Raw genomic sequence first — 13,271 nt, forward strand, 5'->3', positions numbered from 1 at the left:
CAGTCCTGAGCTTGGAGGAGGTGATCCTTGAATATATTAACCAGCTTTCTTGGGCCCCTCTTCCCTCCAGGTCTTTATGCCATGTTGCTACGCCAAGAAGAGGCTGAAGTCTGCTCTCCTGAAGTCCAGGGTAGTGAGCTTGCTGTGCACCCTCCTCATTGCCCTAAGGATCCTGAACTCCACCATTTCATGGTCACTGCAGCCAAGGCTGCCCTTGAGCTTCACATTCCCTACCAGCCCCTCCTTGTTGGTAAGAAGAAGGTCCAACATGTTTTTCAAGCAGTTTTGGATTTGGGTTGGGGTTTTTTTGATCAGTTTGTCAAAATGGAATCTTTCTGCAGATAAAATTATTTTCTATCTTGATTTTCTGTTTCAAGAAACTTTCAAAAAAGAAGGCTCTTTGACATTTTAAATGAAAAATTCTGGTTTTAATTTTGCAAATAAACTTATTTTAGAAAATGTATAATTTATGGTAATTAAAGGAAAACATTTAAAAGTTCAAAAATGAAAAAAAAAAAAGCTCTATTTTCAGTCAAGCTAGAAGAAGGGTGAAAAAAATTATCACCTCTTCTGTTTGGTTTTTCGATGGTTGACAATGGCAACAGCAGTAGTAGAAATAGAGTCAAGCTAAAAGTATTGTAGAAGTGAATTCCTATACATGCATTAGTTTTAGTTTTATAGGATTACAGGCAAGGATACAGGATTATATCAGATTATAGGATACTCTAAACTAAAGGTGGAACTCAATCATATTGACAGCAGGTGTTTTGCTAGACTATGAGTATCCAGCTCAAAAATATTCACCAATCTATTTCTTGGTCAAAACTGTGGGGAGATGTATGTGACCATAAATACAGTTGTTCACATGGAACAGACTTCAAAGAATATGTTGTGAGTAACCCTGATTTCTGATCTCAGAAGAGTGATTAACACACTGCAGGGACCCTTCATGGCGTTATAATTCTAAATACAGAGAAAGATTAGATGATAATGATAATATTGACAGTATTGTCAATAATCCCTAAAATCTAGGAAACATGTTTCCATGCCAATGTGAGCATTTCTGACTCTCTTCACTGGGACTCCTGCCTTGAAGCAATACTAAGCAGTTGTTGGCACTGTGAAGTTGTTAACCCATGATCACACTGATGGGATCCTCATTAAACCAACAGCGTTTCTCTTACAATCGATGACACCAACCGATACGATTCTGCATTAAACATTAATTCATCAGACAGACTGAATTCACTATGGAGAAGGTTTAATGATACCACAGGGATTTTCTCCTTCATTAACCTGGGATTTACGAGTCTTTCTTGTGCTACGAAGGTGTCAAACTGCCCACAATTAAATTCAGAGGTGTTTTAGCATCTGTGCATAGTCTGGATCTGGCAGTCAGTGCAAGCTATGGAGCAAGTACAAAATAATACTTTGAGTTTTCCATTTACTGTGCACACTTTTGAGAGTTTGGCAGCCACAGTAAGGAGTCAATAAATAATACAGTAAAAATATATCACAGATATAATTAACACATTTGATAATTAATATACTGTGTTACAAGCCAGAATTACAAAGCCGTTAGGCAGCTACTTTAATTGATTGATCATTTATATATCCCTAATAAGACTACTTGACCTATTTGGATCCAAAAGCACTGTGAGCTCTTGCTCCCAGCCCAGACATCTTCCAGCTTCTGTGAATATGGTGATGTTCCCATTCCAGCTTTTGCCATACATCTACAATGGTGTTGATAGTCAAGAAAGAAGTGAATGATTCAGACTGACTTTTACCCAGAGGACTGCCAGATCTTAGGTTGTCTCTAATACATGATGAATAGAAGTAGCTGCTCAGAGCAGCCAATATGAACATGGCCCTTTGGTGCTCCACTGGTGGAAGCTTTGCTATGTGGTAGCCTGGGTACAGAAAAAACAGAGGATTTCAGTGAAGAAGAAATTTTGTCTTTTTGTCTGGACTTTTAAAGTGTTTTTAGAGAAATAAAGATTAGCATACATCAGAGTGGCACAGAAAAGGCTTCCCATAATCCTGAATATGAAAATATGTCAAGAACTGCATGCAAAATGGATTTGCATACATCAGAGCTGCACATACAGCCGCTCGACTGGGCATCCTGAAGTGCATTCAAAATGTTAATACTGAATTATGTGGATGCTGATAGTTGAATGCTGGAGAAACACACACAGACATGCACAAAGCTATGGCATCCTTTCCACTTGTCTTACTGAGATGGTTAAAGTATAAAAAAAGAATCTGCTAAGGTAGCCACCAATCCTTGAAGATTTAAGGGCTTTCTGGTTCAAAGAGAAATTCAAAGTATCACTTATCCATACAGAAATAATTAGCAGAGGAAGATTTAATTTATTTAGTATTAAAATCTTAAATTATAAAATGGCATCATACTATGATCCATCGATTTTTTAAAGGCAGAAATTTTAACATAAGAAAGTCGTGATCAATTCAATATTGCTTTGGCCATGCCCTCTTCAGTGCTACAAACCACATCATACCTAGAAATCAAGCCATAGCAGGCCAAATGCTGGAAACATCAGCCTGGATTTACTCTTTTACCTATGAGAAAGAGTGGAAGAGAGGAGACTCTGTCCTTGGGCTCTGATTATTGAACCAGGATGGGGAAGCCCCTGCTGCTTACTTTTCCCCAACAACCATTTCCAACATCATCCCAGTTGGTGGTGCATTAGAAAACCAAGAACTTTTTCTCCTGCATCAACAAAAGATAAACACCAGTCCTACACAGGCTAGTTTGGTGCTGGTCAGAAACCCCAGTTTCAGCCTTAGGATCACTACCCTTAAGTGACCATAACCGTATCAGCACTATGTCAGCACAAACACCACAGAGGAGCAACAGCTAAACCTAAATCCTGTCTTTGGGTTCAAGATCACATCTCCCATTCAAACACCAACAATGGGATCCCACATTCATTGGAATACCCTTTCCTAATCTAAAACATCCATCTGTTTTTGGTGGCACAGGGAAATTTTCTTCTTTCTGTTGCAAGCTTTTGTGAATATTACTATTGCAATGAATGTGGCATCTCATTCTCACTCTGATGAAAAGTTTCATGTTAACTTTTAAAATGGAGCTTACAAAATATCACCACTTGCTCTAGCAATAAAGCTCCCAGCAAGTTTTAATGGGCACAGTGTTAAAAACTAACAGTCCCCAGTGAGCACAGGCAGCAGAGCCCTGGGGCTTTGAGTTTTCTTTTAAATGAGCCACCGATTTGTGTCAAAAAGTTTGCATTGCAAGTGGGAGCTAGAGGATTTTTATTTGTGTTTTGCCTTTATTAAGCAAAGGAAAAAGAAAAGTCATTTCACCTTTAATTAAAACCTCTCAAGGATTTGCTGGGAACTGTATACCAAGAAACTCTTGAAAATATGCTTTTCTGCTTGGCTTGGTTTTAAACAGGATGAGTTTTTAATCTCTTTTATTGCATCTCTCCTGTTCAAAAAAAAAAAGTGAATGCTGAAAAATAATGACTGCATCCAAAGGGAAGTCATTACGAATAGAGCTTAAGTGTTCCCAGAGGAGAACTGACCTATGATTTCTTCTGGAGGAGATGTAGCATCGGTTGAAGGGCATCATTGTTTTCAAGTTACTCTAAAAGGGTCCAAGAGTCCCCAGCTCCAGAAGCGCTGTCACACTCAGCTACAAGGTTTTGATCCAGTACGTGGTAGATGTTGTTGCTGGGGTGTTCCCATCCTTAGGAAAAGACAGTGGATACCAGGGGATCCTGTGCCTCAACAGGTTGCTGGATTGTTCCTAGATCTTTGTTTAAAAGATAAAGTTTCCAGTGACCAGCATTGCTGCTGCAGAGATGTTTCCAAACTTGCAGCTGATGGAAATTGTTCTCATTTTACAGCCTCCTGTATTTCTTACTTATGAGTTTCACTGACCTTGCTCTGATTTATGTGCACGGCAGATTTGGTGCACCGCTGATTTGTATGAGAATCAGCAAGGAAAGTGTTGGGAGACAGACGGCAATGGGATTCACAGCGACAGCACATGGCATATGAAGGGAAAACGATCTTGTCTGAGTTTTACAAATATATGCAGCCATTTCTGTTTACAGGGCTATCATCCAGAAAAGCAGCCGAGGAGGGGACTGCTTACTCCTTGCAGCCACTCAGTGAGGTGCAGCTCCTGGCTGACACCTGGAACTGAGACAGTTTGGCTTTAATTCTGGACATTCATTCATAGACTTGTAGGAGGCTCAGCTGGGTGAGGTGCTGAGAGGTTTCCCCCTGTGCAAAGGCAGCACCAATCAGTTACACGTAACTATTTTAATAGAAGTTTCTCTAACACCTTCTGAAAACAGCCAGTAGAGGACTATCTCCTGCCTTCCAAGCAATTTGTTATCAGTACAAAACCATCCCTGGCTCAAACAGCAAAAAAAGCCTTCCCCAACTCCCATTTGAGTTAACAGTCTTAAAGAAAGAAATGGAAACAAGTCCAGACTTCAGACGAAACACTACACTGTGAACCTTTCAGACCTGACTCAAAACCACATTCTTTGGGAACACCTCAGAGCATCACCCTATAGCATCTGTGAGTATCCACCTGCTGCTGACCCTGACTTGGACAGCAATGCTGGGGGGCAAGAATCATAGCATCATTTAGGTTGGAAAAAACCTTTAAGATCATCTAGTCCAACCATAAACTTAACACTGCCAAGCCCTCCACTAAACCATGTCCCTAAGTGCCACATCTACACATCTTTGAAATATCTCCAGGGGTGGTGACTCCACCACTTCCCTGGGCAGCCTGAGCTTGACAACCCTTTCTGTGAAGAAATTTTTCCTAATACCCAATCAAAACATCCCCTGGTGCAACTTGAGGCTGTTTCCTCTCATCTTGTCACTTGGTATCTGGGAGAAGAGACCAACACCCACCTTGCTACAACCTCTTTCAGGTAGTTGTAGAGAGAGATAAGGTCTCCCTTCAGCCTCCTTTTCTACAGACTAAACAGCCCTAGGAGGAATGTCCCTGTACTTCCAGATACAGGCATCCTGGGAAACAGCTTCAGCCTGTGATCTCATCCCTCACTTACAGGACATGACACTATGCTGGGAACAATAGGAAAAATCCTGGGATGCTGTGGGACAGATGGCCAGCTGGGGAGGACCATCTAGGCTGAGCAGACTGTACAAAGCCATATGAAAGTAGCCCTGTGGTGGTGCAATTCTTACCCCTCCCTGCCCCTCCTTGTTGGGCTGCTTGGTGCTACCTGTGATTCCACCCACATGTCGTGAGCTATACACCATCTGTGGAGATAAGGACTGATAAGGTTAACTGAAATGTTAACGAGAACTGGCTCCTGCCCCTCCTGATTGCTCAGAAAGGGTTATAATGGCCCATCATCTCCTAACGGCCTGGCACACCTGTGCCTGGCATATGGTCAAATGGGAACAATAACAGAGTTGCACATTCATCAAGTTCTTGTGTAATTGCTGGAAGGCACCAGAAGGTATTTGACAAAAGTCAGTTATCTTGGACCCTATAAACTGCGACCACCAGGGAGACCCTTTGAGCTCTTCTGGATCGCAGCGGGCCTGTGACCAGCATCTCCCCTGAGCTGGGACGCCTCTCAGGTACCAAACTCTTAAGGTGTCGTCTGCTCGGAAGGCCAGGGCAAAGTCCACCCGCTCGAGTCTCAATTATCACCCATTGAGGAATGCCAAGGCATTGTGAGTATTTGCTCTAAACTCGAGAGGGAAATTTTCTTTAAGCTAGCTTCTTTCACCCATTCTTTCTCTGTTTATTGGTGTGTGTGTGTGTGTGTGGTGGGGTACGTACCCTTGTTTCTGTGTGTGTTTGTCCATTTTGTGTTCATTCTACTGAATCCAAACACCTTTGTTTCTGTGTATGTGTATGTCCATTTTGTGTATGCGCATGTATATATGTATAAATTAAGGTATCATCAAGTAAGCTAGTGTGAATCTTGTCATTTTAGAATCTGTGAATAAGTCGCTTTTCTTTCTTTCAGCATTTCTGAATTATTTTGTAATAATAAATTGCTGTTAGTTATTAATAAACCTAGATTTCTTACTAAATCATTACCGTGTCAATACTTTCATCCGCGACAAGCCCATAATGGGGGCTACACTGTACCTGGAGGAGACTGACTGCTCTCACGTACATACCAAAATGGTTAAAGTGTGCTTCCATAACTTTTCTTTGTCCTCACCTTTTTACCCCAAGGTAGTGGAAGAAAAAGGAGAAGGTACAAGGAAAGAGGATTTGCCTGAATTAGCTAAGAGCAGGAAGGGTCTGGGAGTTTACTGCCCGGCTGACAGGGCTTACAGCTGTAATTAACCTTTATACAGGTACTACAACTGTGTGCAAGGAGGATGTGGGGCATGCAAGGATCTAGCTACTGTCCAAATTTCTGGTGGTCTGAACAAAACCAACCTCCCACCGTGATAAAAAGCCTCTTCTACAGCAAGGGCTGAACCAAATGAGAGGGACATCATCCCTCTTCCTTCCCATGGCTTGTACTAGAGTCATAGAATCATAGGATGGTTTGGGTTGGGACCTTCAAAGCTCATCAAGTCTAACACCCTGCAATGAACAGGGATGGCATCTACCTGGACTTGTGCAAAGCATTTGACACTGTCCCACTGACCCTTGTCTCTAAATAGGAGAGACATGGACTTGAGGGATGGACCACTTGGCGGATAAGAAATTGGCTGGATGGTCGCACTCAAAGAGTTGTGGTCAATGGCTCAATGTCCAAGTGCAGAGCAATGACGAGTGGTGTTCCTCAGGGGTCAGTGTTGGGACTGACACTAACATCTTTGTTGGCAACATGGACAGTGGGATTGAGTGCACCCTCAGCAAGTTTGCCGACGACACCAAGCTGTGTGGTGCAGTTGACATGTTGGAGGAAATGGATGGCATCCAGAGGAACCTGGACAGGCTTGAGAGGTGGACCTGTGCAAACCTCATGAAGTTCAAAAAGGCCAAGCGCAAGGTCCTGCACGTGGGTCAAGGCAATTCCAAGTGCAAATACAGGCCGGGTGATGAGTGGATTGAGAGCAGTCCTGAGGAGGACATGGGGGTATTGATGGATGGAAAACTGACTGTGAGCCAGCAATGTGTACTCGCAGCCCAGAAAGTCAACTGTGTCCTGGGCTACATCAAGAGAAGTGTGGCCAGCAGGTCAAGGGAGGTGATTCTTGCCCTCTACTCTGCTCTCGTGAGACCCCACCTGCAGTGCTGTGTCCAGCTCTGGGACCCCCAACATAAGAAGGACATAGACCTGCTTGAGCGAGTCCAGAGGAGGCCATGAAGATGACTGGAGGACTGGAGCACCTCTCCTATGAAGACAGGCTGAGGCCATTGGGGTTGTTCAGCCTAGAGAAGAGAACACCTCAAGGAGACCTCATAGCAGCCTTCCAGTACTTAAAGGGGGCTACAGGAAAGATGGGGAGGGACTCTTTATCAGAGAGTGTAGTGATAGGATGAGGGGTAAGGGTTTTAAACTGAAAGAAGGTAGAATTAGGTTAGATATAAGGAGGAAATTCTTTACTATGAAGGTGGAACAGGTTGCCCAAAGAGGCGGTGGATGCCTCCTCCCTGGAAGTGTTAAGGCCAGGTTGGACGGGGCTTTGAGCAACCTGGTCTAGTGGAAGGTGTCCCTGCCCATGGCAGGGGGGGTTGGAACTAGATGATCTTGAAGGTCCCTTCCAACCCAAACCTTCTATGATTCTATGATCTTCTACTAGATCAGGTTGCTCAAAGCCCCATCCAATCTGACCTTGAATGTTTCCAGGGATGGGACATGTACCACCTCTCTGAGCAACCTGTTCCAATGTTTCACTACCCTCATCATAAAAAGTTTCTTCCTTATATCTAGTTTGAAACACCCTTCTTTTAGTTTAAAACCATTATGTCTTGTCCTATTGCTACAGGCCCTAGGGTACTGCTGGTACCCTGTCCCACTCATCCTCTGCAAAGCAGGGCTGGGGCTGCAGAGCATCCACGGGATGAAATATGATTTACAGCTCAACACAGGCAGGATAAAAATGGAATTTGCTTTCAAAAACAGCTTTACAAAAGCCATGGGGGTGAGCTGCATGTTTGGTGACTGGGATTCACAGCATTGTCACAGCAGATGGAGGGAATGAAGAGGTTTTTGCAGCCCCCACCGGTGCTACTGGAGAGGAATAAAGCCCCTTTGCTGCCCAGATGCCCATCAGCAATGTTCCCCTGCATGCAGGTGAGGTTCCTGCGGGCAATGCCTGCCCCAAGCCCAGACAACATGGCTTTGTGAGAGCACGTAGGATGTACATGTTCTCCTAACTCCAGGCTATCTAGCCCTGATACATAAAGCCCTTGGCTTGACAGGTGTTGCACGTTACTTCAAGTTGGCCAGACATCTTTAAAGGAATGTAGAAATGCCAAGCTAATTAAGAAATTAAAATAGAGCTGCCTTCCTGATGAGCAAATGAAAAAAGAAAAATCCAAATAGTCCTAGAAAATAAAATAAAAATAAAATCCCTGGCAATGCCAGACTTAAAGTGACAAAATCCGAGTGGCATTTGTGGCTACGTGATGACAAGTAATGGCCAAAGCACTCACTGATTTAATTTGGAGTAGTCCACTTGAGATGTTTGGGGGCTGAGTTTCCAGAGATGCTGAGCATCCACATCTCACTGGCTTCCACAATTTTAGCCACTCACCACCCCCAAGAAGCCAGAACAGAATCCCTCAGGACTGCTGTTCCTCAAACTGAGAAACCCTCAATTTACCCCTGTTTTCAGCAAAATCCAGCTTTGGTCTGACAGCATCTCCTCCCACGCTCATACACAGGCATCACACACAGCCTAGCTGAGAAAGGGCTTTGCTACCAGTTTCAAAGCACATTGGAAAGGTATTACAAAAAAGACTTACCATCTCTGTTTTCATCTCCTGACCCACTGAGGCTGGTTTGCTATGGGAAAATTAACCTGGGGCTAAACTCTCGGAGGGGGAAGTGGCACACAGCAAGCCAGTTATTCAACCCCCATGATAACACTTCACCACAAGCCTTTTTTTTTTTTGTGATTCCTCCAAATAACGCCATGCACAAGACATGCTGCTGCCAGCTCTGACTTACAGATGGGGAAGGGATGAATGAGCCTGTAGGCTTCCATCTTATTCTCACCCTTGCAGAGCTTGAGGCAGAAATGCAACATCCATCCCTGGGTCCTAACTCTGCTCCTGACTCCGCTCCTTCCCTTTCCCAGTGCTGCTCACCATCTCAAAGGTAAATCGTTAGGAGTGGGAAGCTGCAGCAGTAACAGAAATGTTGCTTTGTTCTCTGCAGCCCCCTTCATGCCTCCACCCGCAGCTTTTTCAGGGCTATATTTCAGCCTAGGTCCTCCAAGCACTTGTTGGGCAGCTGTTCCTCTAAGGGGTAAAAATTAGTTTAAGATGGAGTTGGCTGCTGTTCGCATCGGTCTTTGCCAAGTCTGATGTGGCCCTCAGTAAATTTTCTGGCACAATGGGCCACATACATACTGAAAAAGAAGCACAAACCATGTAAGGGCTATTGAAGACTAGAAGAAGACTAATGTGTCATGGAGATCAGGGAACATCCCAAAAGAATGGAAGAAGGCTAATGTCACCTCCATCTACAAGAAGGGCTTAAAGGAGGATCCAGGAAATTATAGGCCCATCAGTCTTACTTCAACCCCTGGGAAAGTTGGAATTAATCCTCCTGGGGAATATCACAAGCCAAATGAACATGACTGGGAAAAGCCAGCACAGGGTAAATTGTGCTTGGCAAACCTGATCACCTTCTATGACAAAGTAACCTGCTCGGTTGATGTGGGGTGAGTGGTGGAGGTTGTCTACCTGGATTTCTCCAAGGCTTTCAGTATGGTTCCCCACAGTCTCCTCCTAGAGAAACTGGTGTGTTATGGTCTAGACAAGTGGTCTGTGTGGTGGGTGGGGAACTGGCTGACAGGCCGCACCCAGGGGCGGTGGCAAATAACTCTTTTTCAAACTGGTAACCTATCACAAGTGGGGTCCCCCACGGATCGATATTGGGCCCAACACTGTTTACTATCTTCATAAGTGATCTGGATGATGGGATCAAGTGTACCTTGATGAATTTTGCTGAGGATACCAAACTGAGTGGGGAAGTAGACACTTTGGAAGGGAGAGCCACCCTGGAGGAAGACCTGGATAGGCTGGAAGAGTGGCTAACAAGAACCTTATGAAGGTCAGCAAGTACAAGTGTAAGGTCTTGCACCTGGGAAAACGTAATCCAGGAGTGCAGGACAAACTGGGATCTACCCGGCTGGGAAGCAGCTCTGTGGAAAGGGACCTGGGGGTCCTGGGCAGATCAAGCTCAACGTGAGTAAACAGGGTGCTGCTGTGACAAAGAAAGCCAATGGGATGCTGGGCTACATCAACAAGGGCATGGCCAGCAGAGATAAAGAAGTCATCATCCCACTCAGTGCTTGTCAGGCCACACCTGGAATACTGTGTTCAGTTTTGGTCCCTGCTATACAAAAAAGATGTGGACAGGCTGGAGAGGGTCCAGAGCAGGGCCACAAAGATGATCAAGGGACTGGGAAGCCTGACATATGAGGAAAGATTGAGAGAACCAGGTTTGTTCAGCCTTGAGAAGAGAAGGATTAGGGGAGACCTTATCACCATGTTCCAGTATTTGAAGGGTGGCTATAAAGAACATGGAGACTCCCTTTTTAGAAGGAGTCACATGGAAAAGATGAGGGGTAATGGGTACAAGTTACTCCTGGGGAGGTTCTGATTGGACACAAAAGGAAAATTTTTCACAATGAGAACAATCAGCCACTGGAATAGCCTCCCCAAGGCAGTGGTGGGATTGCCCAACATTGGACATTTTTAAGATTCAGCTGGACAGGGTGCTGGGCCATCTTGTCTAGACCTTGCTTTTGCCAAGAAAGGTTGGACCAGATGATCCTTGAGGTCCCTTCCAACCTGGTATTCTGTGTTTCTATGATAAGGGCAATTTAGTTTACAAATGCATGGTTAGCCATCTTAACACCAAGAAGGTAATAGGAGATTTAAAGTATAAAAAAGTATTTTAAGTCTTATTTGGTCCAATTCACATCCTTGTGCATGTGTTTTTAGTGAGTCAAGCTCAGTTTCATTTACATTCATTGTACAGGGAGTGTTGCAATCCATTGGGCTCTGCCAGCATTGCACAACCTGCAGTCACAGTGGTCACTCCTCCGCCATTAATGATGGGAGTTTGGGGATCCACCAGAGAGCCTGTGCACCCCCCATCCCCAGCTGTGCTGGGACATTAAGCCATATTGCCACTTCCAAAGGCGCCCATTTTGCAGTGGCTACAACTGGTCGTGCTACAGAGCTTTCCCATTACCACCCGCCTTTGCTGACACAAACAGAGATGCTAATTTGAGTTACTGTCCCCTACCCCCGCATAGGATAATCGCCATCTATACAAACCCTAGAGGTAAGGGGGTCACATGCTGCTTTTTATAACTTTACCACCAAATCAGTTTTTAAGAGCCTTTTCTTCCACTGTTCTGGACAAGATTAGCCACTGCAACTTGATTGTGTTGCTATGGCAGTAATAAGAAAAAAAGTAATTTCTTTTTCCTAAAAAAAAAAAAAAAAATCAATAATTGGTATTACTGTGTAAGGTCCCTGACATTAATTATAAATAAATGTTAGACCTACCAAAATAAGAGTGTATTTACGGCAGTAGGCTGCATGCTGCTGCTGAAGCCTGTGTGGCTGCCACGATACAGATACAAAATATAAAAAGTATTGGGGACTGCAGTTTGCATTTTATTGCCTAGGAAAATGAATGTGTAAATAGTAATAAAATGCACAATTATTTAGCACAAAGCCAAAATACTCTGCAGCATTTATAGGCTGATGGATGGCTTGCCTGCCTGCTCTAATTTACCATAAAACAAGGAAGACAAGGACGGAGGAAAATAAACAATGGCTCCTGTCAATATGATTAGCTGTGAGATGCCAGGTGAGAGCAGCCGGTCTCCAAAGAGGGTAACATTGCACCGCTTCAGCTGGCTTTTCTTCGGTAATTTAGCCCAGATTGCCATGCTGCTTGGCAAAGGCAGCATTGCAAGAGCTGAGTAGGGAGGCAGGGATTGCTGCTCCCAGGGCCTTTATGTGCCCCATCCCTGGTGCTGCCAGCAGAAGGATGGAGCAGCCGCTCGGGGCAGGTTGAGGGCTTCGTGCCTGCAGCAGGAGGAGGGGGTTATTAGGCAGCCTTGTAACAGATTGGTTTCTGGACAAGAAAAAAGCTTGCTGGCGCAAAAGTCAGCGGTCAGCTGTCAGGGGCATCACCCGTGACATGATGAGAGGCAGGGAGAGCCTAAAAAAGACTAGGGAAAAAAAAGGTAAAAGTCCTTCAATGCCATCTGTTAAAAAGCAAGGAGAGAGGAGGGGGGCGGAAAAAGCATTTGAAACACTTTATGGGATAAAGTAAACTGCAGACAGAGCGAGCGCTACCAGCTGGCTCGCTGGCTGCGATTCAGCGACCCTCGGCGATGCCTGTAAAGGAGCCACAGGGTCCCAGGCTGGGTCCCAGCAGCACGAGACGGTTTGCCCGGCACCAGCCACCATGGTTATCTGCTGCCTCCACCTGCATGTAGGAGACACCATGCTATTGTCACCCACCCTATTCAAGAGCATTTTTGAGTGTGACATGGGTAAATACTATCAACTCAAGGTTTTTATTTGTTTGTTTTCCAGCTATGTATCTCCCTGTAGGCATACAAGCCCAAATTTCACACATTGCCTTTCTATGGGGCAGAGAAGACATGCATCTACTCACATTTGCACAACCCCTTTTAGGTCACTGAGGTGGCAGAGATGTGAATCTGGTGCTTAGTGTGATATTACCCACAGGCTCCTTATGCAGACAGTAGTTCTCCTGCAGAGGGTAGTATTAGTCACTTGTGGATGATGGAATAGGTGAATGGAGGTGGATAAGCTCTTGGGTCACTCCCCACGAACAGCTGAGATGAGAGCCAGGACATGCAGCTCCAGCCTGGTGCTGGGACACACGTCTCAATCTCACACTTTTAACTCACACTGGTAATTTTGAAGTTAAATTCCTTTACTGAGCAACCATGGCGCTGGGGCTCACCCCTTCCATTGGCAACTGGGGGAGCCTTGCCTTCCCATTTACTAGGCTCCTAATTTAGACATCAAAATTAAGTGCCTAAGGAGAAGCAGTGTGAATAACCCAGAGTGAAGGGGA

General features: G+C 44.7%; 1 protein-coding gene across 10 annotated transcripts in view; it reads right to left on the reverse strand.

Annotated features, from left to right (window-relative positions):
* ST3GAL1 (ST3 beta-galactoside alpha-2,3-sialyltransferase 1) overlaps nt 1-13,271 on the reverse strand; it is a 94,788-nt gene that overhangs the window by 45,141 nt on the left and 36,376 nt on the right. The window contains exon 4 of one of the 10 annotated variants that reach the window (XM_074888454.1): nt 3,576-3,805. The exons of the other annotated variants lie outside the window; for them this stretch is intronic. The gene's annotated coding sequence lies outside the window, so the exon portion shown is untranslated. The remainder of the gene's footprint in view (nt 1-3,575; nt 3,806-13,271) is intronic. 10 annotated transcript variants of the gene reach the window in all.

The sequence above is a fragment of the Strix uralensis genome, chromosome 1 (genome assembly GCF_047716275.1).
Source record: "Strix uralensis isolate ZFMK-TIS-50842 chromosome 1, bStrUra1, whole genome shotgun sequence".
In the NCBI taxonomy this organism is placed as follows: domain Eukaryota; kingdom Metazoa; phylum Chordata; class Aves; order Strigiformes; family Strigidae; genus Strix; species Strix uralensis.